This window comes from Cupressus sempervirens, chromosome 8 (assembly GCF_028749045.1).
Source record: "Cupressus sempervirens isolate cs-2001-9-10 chromosome 8, ASM2874904v1, whole genome shotgun sequence".
Taxonomy (NCBI): domain Eukaryota; kingdom Viridiplantae; phylum Streptophyta; class Pinopsida; order Cupressales; family Cupressaceae; genus Cupressus; species Cupressus sempervirens.
The window spans coordinates 777545817-777556327 of NC_143125.1; positions in this window are offsets into that span (position 1 = coordinate 777545817).

Below are 10511 nucleotides of genomic sequence, written 5' to 3' on the forward strand. Positions count from 1 at the left end.
AAATGTAAACGGTTCATCAATCAGAGCTACAGTTCAAAAGTTATGCCTCCCGAAAGTTCGATTACCGTTTCTGGATTCTTTTAGATTTGCGCCGACTTCTAACGCAGCTTCTAGAGCTTTCTATTTGGTTGGTGGATGCCTACTAGAACTTTCTAGAATGTACTCCTAGTCCTTAACCCTTCGGAGTCTATTTAAGGAGATTTCTAGCATTGTAAAGGCAGTTCGGAGTGGAGTTTGAGAGGAGGTACTGACAGGAGAAATTATCTCCAGATTTATGCTATTGTAAGCCCTTAGGGCATGTTTTGAAGTTTGTTTTCTCTGTACTATTTGTACTAGCTTATTTTCTCAATTAATATAATTTCCCCTTTTCTGTTGTAACTCAATGCTTGAGGGGCTAGGGTCTAGAAAGAGACTAGTCTAGGGTAACTAAAGTAGTTTACCATGTGATGTCACCCCCTAATATGTATTCTAAAACTACTCCATGGATTTTTTTATTTTCCTCTAGTGGTCATTATTTATTTATTGCTCATTGTTCATTTGGTGATTGGTTTCTATCTCAAGATTAGTACTTATTGGTAGTTGATTTTTATTTAGTTTTGGTATTTGATTTAAAATTTGGTATCTGGTAGATGGTTTCGATATATGGTATTGATATTAGTACTTATCAGTATTTTGGTTTTGTTATCTATCATTTATCATTAGTTATGGTGCCCTTGAGATAGAGACCTTTAAGATCCTTTGTCTATGATTTATGTTATTGATTTTGTGCTTTTTAATCCATGTGGACATGTCATTATATCCCTAGCATTATGGGAGTGGTCCATTTAGGTTCTATGTGGTTAGGTGGTTGTGATTATTCTTCCATTGAAATCCTATTAGAAGTAGTAATATTTCCTAGGTTGTATTTATTTCCTTATTTGGGATAAACCAAGGTGGGATATAATTTTTGTTTTCTAATCCAAGTGAGGAGATGTCATTTATTTATCCTATTATCTATGTACAAGGACATTTGATGTGTGCAGTTCTTTTTATAATGAAGTTAGTTTATCCTCCTTTAGAGGATGTTAACACTTGCACATGCTTATTATGTGGTAATTTTGTAATGAGCCTCTCTCTCTCTCTCTCTCTCTCACACACACACACACACACACACACACACACACACACACACACACACACACACACACACACACACACACACACACACACACACACACACACACATTTTCCTCATTCATAATAATTCAAAAGGAATTTTTCTTTGTTTTTCCTCTTTCAAAATATTTATCTCCTCTTGTTGGATTCTTGCCTCATGCTCTTGAAATTCAAATATCTCTTGGTAACAACTTTTCACAATCTTGTTATTTTGTATTCATTTATTTTTCCTTGTTTTACTTTCATTTTTCTCACATGGTATCAAAGCTAGTTACAAATTCTTATTTGAGAAGATACGTTGAAGGTTACCATTCTATGGGCTTACATTTTTTAGGAGGGAGAGGAACTCTAACTTTTTTTTGTTTGTGTTGTGTGGTTTTTTATAGAGTTTGGTCAATTTTGCTAAACACACTTCATCTTTTTTTCTTTGGTATAACTCTCTTTAGATGGCTTGCTGCCAAAGATTTTTTAAAATTTAATTTATTTCTTTGCATATTTGTTGGTTACATCAACTTGCAAATCTAATCAGTCATACTTGTTTATTTCCTAATCTACTTAATAATTAATAATGGTGTAGATAATGGTCTGCCCTATTTATTTGGTTCATTTTAGTTTCCATGCAGGATACCAATAGTATGCATATATAACTCTTATAAGAAATTTTGTTTTTATATTCTTCTAAGCTTAGTCATGTTATCAAAGTTAAAGTTACTTTTCAGGTAGTTAACCTCATTTTTTGTTGGGTTTATGATTACTAACCATTTTTAGATTCATTCTCTATTATGATTAAATCCCAATTTATGGTTAATTCATTTATTTGTATTTTTTGTTTTACTCAAAGATATTTTAGTATCTTACTCTTGTTTCTCTTAATAACAAGAATAAATTTTTTTAACACTAATCTTAACTATTGTTTGATGTTCTTATGTTCAAAATACAAAAATATTACAAACATTTGGAACATAATATGTTCTTTTAATCAAAACCATACATAATAATTCAAAAAAGTGACCTTCTTTGCTCCTAAATCTTAAACCCACACACTTTTATCTTATTTATCTTCCCCAACCTTATGCCCCCTATCCACACACTTTTATCTTTTTAATCTTCCTCACCCTTATGCCCCCTATTAATCTTTCTCGTAAACTATGCTTACACTACAAAACCCACTGATTGTATGATCCCCCTATATTATAATCCCCTGGTGAGGCCCTCATTTGAGGAGTGACATGATGGTTTTCACAATAGTTTACTAGAGCAAGGATTGTGTCAAAGAAAGCACATGCCCTTGCCATCATAGCAAATGGAAGAAATCCAACCAAATGGTTTATTTTCGTATGGAAATAAACTTGATCCCTTAGTTTCAATTCAATCCTTGTGATATCAAAGAGTCTCATCCTTACCATATCTTTATCCAATTTATTAATTGGAATGATACTTTCCACCCATTCCTTTGATCTATGTAGTCCATATTTACTTATTGCCTCATTCAATATAGTCACTTTCATAAATGTTGACTTTATGCATGTCTCTCAGATTTTGAACAACACGTGATACTTTGGTAGTAGATCATATATATTTTAGTAGATAATTGATAATACTTGTGTCTAATATATTCCTCATGGTGCTAATGACATCAACACCCCATCATCGATTATGCATGATCTAATAACTCATTCAACCTCATCTAGCCTTTCTTCAAACAACATATCAAAAGAACACCTCAAGTATGTTAGAATATTTAGAACAATTGAGGGGGCAGGGGGGGGGGGGGGGGGGGGGGGGAGGCGAGAGGGGGGTGTGGGGGTTGTTATCCAAGGTCTAGATATACCAATTGAATAAATGATCACTTAAACAACTTCATATCTTTTCATTCCATAGCTCAATCTTTTATAGTCAACTTTTAGTAACATGAACTAGTTGTCCACTATCCTAAATATAAAAAACTTGAAAGATGTATACATTAACTAGAAAAAACCATAAATAGCATCCCCACAAGTTTTCCACTAAGATTTAATGTGGAAACCTAATTTGGAAAAAACCACTAGTTGTTACATGTCACCAATTTTCACTCTTCTAAAGTAAGCTCTTTTAGGAGCCAAGCCTATTAAAGGTTACAAAACACATTATTAAATTTGACCTTGTTATAGTATATAATAACCTTGTTAGGAGTGGCCTTGTTAGAGGACTTTAAAACATTCCATTAAAATGTCACCTTTTTAAAGGATTTACATATGACTATTAGTCAACCTTGATTAAAGGATTTCAAATACTATTTACAATGGTTAGAAAGTAACAACTGGTTTTGATTTGTCAAATACAACTTACTTTCCATATATAGATCTTAGTTTTTCTCACATGCACTGATTCATTGATTGGACCTCATTGTCATCTCAGTCTTTGATTCACTTGACAATCCTTTAAGAAATCACTCTCCTTCTCTTCTCAACTCTTCTCATTCCTTTGCTCAAGTTCTCTAGTTACTAACATTAGCAACTACTCCAACCTTTAACCTTGACTCCATACACATGCACATAGTAATTTGGGCCCTTATACCTCCTTAAATAGATAGTTTTGATCTTTTTCCACTTAAACATTACCATAGATCTTATGTTTTATGATTAGATCCACCACATACAATGAATTTGATCATTATTTTATTTATCATCTTCTCTTGGAATTCATTCCTTAGGCTATTTACCTAATCCTCTTCTATCATTAAATGATCCAACTCATTGATCCTTATCTTCAACATGCTTTCCATATTCCACGAAATCAACTTAGTTGGTTGGAAGTTACGACTTCTCATAAATTTTTAAAATGATGTTCCTTGGCCAACACCATGTATTGACACTTGGTCATTATTGGGTCACTTGGTTGCTATTGAATTTCTTTCTTGGAACATAAACTATCACTTAGTCAATACAGATGCTCAGTCAACACTAATTCTTCTTAGCTTGTTCTAGTGCTTGGTCGACACTAGCATCACTCAACAAATACTTCAAGTTTCTTAATCTTCTGCTTTGTTGCTTAGTCATGGCTATGCATTTGATCTTTCTTTGGTCACTTCTTCAAGGCATTAGCAGTATTGTCTTCTCCACTTGTAACATGATTTAAACAATCACTTTATCTTGTCAAAGTCTAACTAATCAAGTGTCCATTTATTGTGTCCTCTTCATAACTCAACATATCCTCTATATACTTCTATTATGAACAACTTCTCAAATCCTCTTCATCAATCATATAGATATGACCCTTAGATCAGATAACAAATTGTCTTACTGATAGGTTTGGAATCAATGAAAACATAATAATTATTTCAATTGTAGTTTCCAACAATCTCCCTCTTTGCAATTGATGGTAACACTACTAGTTACCATGCAATCAAAAGCATGTACCATCTTGAGAATGTTAGAATAAATAATTATTTATTCTTTTACTTAAGTTTACTTAGGTTAATGCATTTAGTTAATAGTTGTAGTTGATGAGTTGTTGACAATACATGAGTTTATTCCTATCTAAGTCATACTTATCCTCTCACCTTGTTCAAAGATATTCCACCTTTTGTGGATGTATGCTTAGTTTTCAACCTTATCTTCTATCACTTTCTAGCTTGTTCTACAAGCTTCCTTGAGGCCTTTATATTTGGGCTCTCATTGTATTTCATATCTCATTTTCAAAAGCAATACATTTTTCTTAGTTTGCAATATCTTCTCTCTTAGTCCATTTAGTGTTTTCCCATGCTCCACCTATTCCTTCTTCAATTTCTCTTTAGTAGGTTATTTGTATGTAGGTAATCTTGATAAGCTATGAAGTTGGTTTTCATCAACTTCTACATGGCATCAGAGCCCCCTTGTTGCTTCTTGGTTGAAACTTTTTTGAAGTCACAATTTAGAGACATAAACCCTAGTTTGCTTCTAATTTTTTGTTCAATCTAGGGGAAGAGCATTTTTTTGGAGCACTTTGGGCTTAAATAGATGCTACCATTGAGTTTAAAAGGCTTGTTAAAGTCAAAATCCATATAAAATTTTTTGATTTTGGAGAAAGTCACTCTAGAATGCAAATTTTTTTATTTGGGCTTGCCATATGGATTATACGGACAATTTTTCACAAAAAAATTTAAAATATATATTTTTTGGCACCACTGCCAGGTGGCCACCATTGCACCACCATGGAGCTACCACCACACAATGAGTGTGTAGCCCAAGAGCCACCGCAATCGGTCACACCATTGCAATGACACTGCATCCTGGCTGCCTGTGGCGGGCCTACCACCTACGACCAGTGGCCTGCGGTGCCACCTGTTGCAGCCACTTCCACTGACAGAAACCACCAGCACTTTGCTCACCTATGGCCCTACTAGCACCATTGCCCACATGGAGTTTTTAGACACTTGACATAGTCTCCAGGTGCTGCATTAGCATCTACCAGGTGGCCACTACTACGTTACCCACCACATCAACTTTTGCCACATGGGATTTCCATGTGTCATGCCATGTGGCCTCTTTTTTTGTTGTGACAACTATGAAGCTACCAATTTTAAGCTAGTGGTTTTATGACATTAGCATGATGTTAGCCTGCATCAGCACCCCTATAGGCTCTCTAGGGTCCTTTTTGACCTGCTCACAATTTTTTGGCCATAACTTGAGCATACAAAGGTTTTTTTTTTAATCCAAAAGAAGTGTTGGAAAGATGGAGACATTGGTATAGGTATTTTTAAGTTTTGATGTAGTTTTATGGCTTATTTTTGTAGTCAAAGTTTGAAGTTCTATTTTTAACTCTAACAAACATATCTTTTGCATCCCATCTCCATTTTTTGAAAATGTTATATTTTTGGAAAGCTAGTTTTGTCATCTTTTCAGAAATGCTATCATTTCTTTTAGATTATATCCCATGCTCTTTTTATCATTTTTTTGGTATTTTTTCTCTATGGTGGATATCTTGGGTGTTCCAGGTCTGAGGATTATTTTCATGGCATGTGATCTTTTGTTTTCAGTTGTACTATCTTTTGTATTAGTTTTTTCCCCTTTTTGATCATTGTTAATATCATTTGTAAGCATCTTTATGAAAACACACTGAGATAAAGTGCCACTCTTGCATTTTAGGTTCATGAACATTGTTTTGAGACAACTGTACTTGCACTATTTTATAAAGAACCATGGGGGGATAGATGTTGCCATTTTTGTGCCTTCTTCCTTTGTCAAGTGAGTGTCCCTTCTATGACATTAGCTCCATGAAGAGTTGGTGACCATGCCTTTATAGGTGTTTGTATCTCTTCAACTCTCTCATCATTCTTAGTTCTTTCTGCAGAGGATTTTGGCCCACCTTCTTAGTTTCTTATCATCTCACCCTGTCTGCATTAAGGTGGGGTTATTTTATTATTCCAATGCTTCCTTAGTATAATGGTTTGATAGTGTGAGCTATATATTCAGTGGTTGATCCTATATACTAGGAAATTATAGTGGTTGGCTACCTATGCATTTTGGTGAGATGGATCATCTACCATATAGACACGCTCAGTTCATGCCTTCTTCTTCCATGGAGGTTCTTCAGATCAGTAGTTTCTTTCTAGTAGAGGTTGTGACTTCTTCATGCTTTAGTTATGCTCTTCATGATCTTCTCTTGTTCCTATTTTCTGAAATATTCCTCTAGTTGGAGGCTTCTTTAGTTCTTCACTAGGTTTTCTTACCTCTTTTTGGGGGAGGGTTTTTCCCATGAGGTTTTCTCTCTTTCCCCATTTTTAGAGGTTGCATTTCTTTGCATTTGTACATGGGTACCTAACATGGCCTTGTTACTAGGACCCATTCTACATTTCATCTTAGTTCTTGTGAGCTTAAGGCATTCCCCTAAGTTGCACTTACGAGGGGTGTTAGAGTAAATAATTATTTATTATTTATTTATTCTTTTACTTAAGTTTACTTAGGTTAAATGCATTTAGTTAATAGTTGTAGTTGATGAGTTTTTGACAACATGGGAGTTTGTTCCTATGTAAGTCATACTTATCCTCTCACTTTGTTTGAGGATATTCCACCTTTTCTGGACATATGCTTAGTTCTCAACCTTATCTTCTAGCACTTTCTAGCTTGTTCTACAAGCTTCCTTGAGGCTTTTATATTTGGGATCTCTCATTTTATTTTATATCTCATTTTCAATAGCAATACATTTTCTTAGTTGATAATATCTTCTCTCTCAGTCTATTTAGTGTTTTTCCAAGCTCCACCTCTTCCTTCTTTGGCTTCTCTTCAATAGGTTATTTGCATGTAGGCGATCTTGGAAATCTATGAAGTTGGATTTCATCAACTTCTATAGAGAAAACATCCTCTTTGTATCAGATCTTCATTAATATCCTTAGTTTCATTCTGATTCTCATCTCTATAACTTTATGTCCAATAATCCCTTTCTTTTATTTTTATTCTAGTTCTCATCCATGTAACTTCGATATGCAACACACAAGACCTTTCTATCATATTAGATCTAGCAACACCTTTAGTAAGTCTTATAAACTTTTTGTTAGTAATCTCTCCCTCCTCTATGTATATCTTACTTTATTTATCTCCCTGTTTCTTATGGTAACAATTTTTACTATCTCCCTCTTTGACAATAATGCTAAAGACATTTAAACTCATGCATCTTTTCCATGTAAATATCTTCATGTCAGTTTTGAATTCATTTTTTGACATCTTTGTATGATTGATCCATCATTCTATTCTTATTCACTGCTACCTTAGACAACTCCTAAAGTATAACTATCTACATCAATTTGTAAGATAGTCCGATCAACACATCTGATGCAGAGCATCATCTTTGCTTAAGTAGCTTTGTCTAGGAGAATCACCCCTAGTTTACCTCTAAGATATTCATGTGCATCTTTAGGTAAATTTTAGTGAATATATCATCTATTTTCTCTTTAGTGTTCACATGCTCCAATTTAAATTCTTTGTCTTGAGCTAGTTCTCTCAAATAATGATATTTGATAGCAATATGTTGGGTTTTTGTGTAAATTATAGGATTCTTTGATATGTTAATAGCACTAGTGTTATCACAATAGATAACCACTAGATCTATGATCTCTTCCTTCATATATTTCAACAATTGCTTGATACATATGATATTTGAAAAATTTACTATTGCTACTACATACTCAAGTTCAGCTGTTGACTAAGAGATGTATTTCTACTTCTTGCTTGTCCATGAAATTAGTCTCTTTCTTAGAAAAAATGCACCTCCACTTGTGCTCTTTTTGTCATCAACATTTCCTGCCCAATCAATATCATTAAATAACTTCAATTCAAACTTATCATTCTTCTTGTAATACAATCTTTAGTCTTCTATTCCTTTTGGATTAGTATCCTTTTCACTGCCATTATGTGATTTTCCTTAGGAATCTAGGAAAATCTTGCAACTATTCCAACTACTAATGCAATATCAGGTCTTCCATGAACAACATAATGCAAATTTCAATCATTGATCTATATAATGTCCAGTTCATATCAATAGAATCATCATTATTAGATAATTTATGTCCAATGATCATAGGTTTATTAACTGGTCTTGAATCTTCCATTCCAAAAGTTTTTAGTATCTCCTTGATGTATTTGGATTAAGTAATGAAGATACATCACTTTATTTGATATAATTATAAGCCAACAAAGAATTTGATCTCACCAAACATTAACATTTCAAATTCCTTTTTCATTACATCAGCAAATGATTTTCATAATGCTTCCTTGCCTCCAAATATGATATCTTCAAAAAAAAATTCAAATAGAAATACTTCATTGTTCTTGTTAGTCATCAAGAATAGATTACTATTATCATTCATTATTGCAAATCCAATCTTCAACAAATAATTATGCAATCTTTCATACCATTCTCTAGGGGTTTGTTTCAAACCATATAAAGCCTTGTGCAACTTTCACACCATATTTTTCTTTCTAGAATCTACAAATCCTTCAGGTTACTCTATGTACAATTCATCTTCAAGTATCCCATTCAAAAATGCAAATTTGACATCCATCTGATATACCTTAAATCCTTTATAAGAAAAATATGCAAGAAGTGTTCTAACTCCTTCTAATCTTGCTACAGGGGAAATTTTTTCCCCATAATCAACCCCTTCTTCTTGTGCATATCCTTTGCATACCAATCTAGTCTTCTTCCTCATGACCTCACAATTTTCATTTAGCTAATTCCTTGTGACCTCACCATTTTTATTCAGCTTGTTCTCAAATACTCACTTTATTCCAATAACATTTTTGTCTTTAGGTCTAGGTACCAGTGTCCATCTTTTTTTTTTTTTAATCTACTCAATTTCTTCATTCATTACTTGCATCTAATCCATATTCTCCAAAGCATCTTTAATAGATTTAGGCTCAAACTCACAAAGTAAGCATGAATCACTTCTGAGCCTTTTTCTTTTCATAGCACAATATTACTTATCTCCTATGATTTTCTTAGGTGCATGATGTCTTCTCACATATTTTTCTAGTATAGGCTCTTTTATATTTTGTTCTTCAACAAGTTCATCTTGAAAAATGTTTTCAAGCTCATTATCTCTTTGGTTCAAGTTTTAGTTCATGTTTCTCATGCTTGCCATTGTCTACTTGATGTTTGACTTCATCTATCTATGGTTTAGCATAATTTCATTGTTGCTCAACACCCACAAACTATTGCTCTAGAACAAACTATTGTAACTCTGTATTCCTAGTCTATTATAGATTTTTAGCCTTGTTCATTAGTTTAGATGGGGTTCTAGGAGCACTATCATTCACATATATAAATGAACTACATTCTTTAGGTTCTATCTTGCATTCAACTTCATTCCTTTCTATATACTCATCAACTTTTACATTTACACTTTCTACAACTTTTTTAGTGTTAGAGTTCAAACACTTATAAGTTTTTCTCTTAGTGGAATAAGCTAAAAATATGCCTTCATCACTTTTAGACTCAAGTTTTCTATTTCTATTATCTTTAAGTATGTAACATTTGCTTCCAAAAAAATTGAAATACTTTACATTAGGTGCATACCCATACCATAATTCAAAAGGTGTAACATTTATACCTTTCTTGACTTACACTCTATTTAGGTATAAACAACTGTACTTACAAATTCTCTCCAATTTTTTTATGACACATTTTTCTCCATCATTAATTTTCTAGAACAATCCATGATTGATCTATTTCTTCTTTCAGCTATTCCTTTTTAAGGTGGGGTCTTGAGTACTAATATATGTCTTTTGATTACTCTTTCATTAAAGAATATGCTAAATTCATTTGAAATGAATTCACCACCTGTGTCAAATCTCAAGCGCTTAAAACTCTTTCCTATCTCTTTTTCAACTTTGGCCAAATAC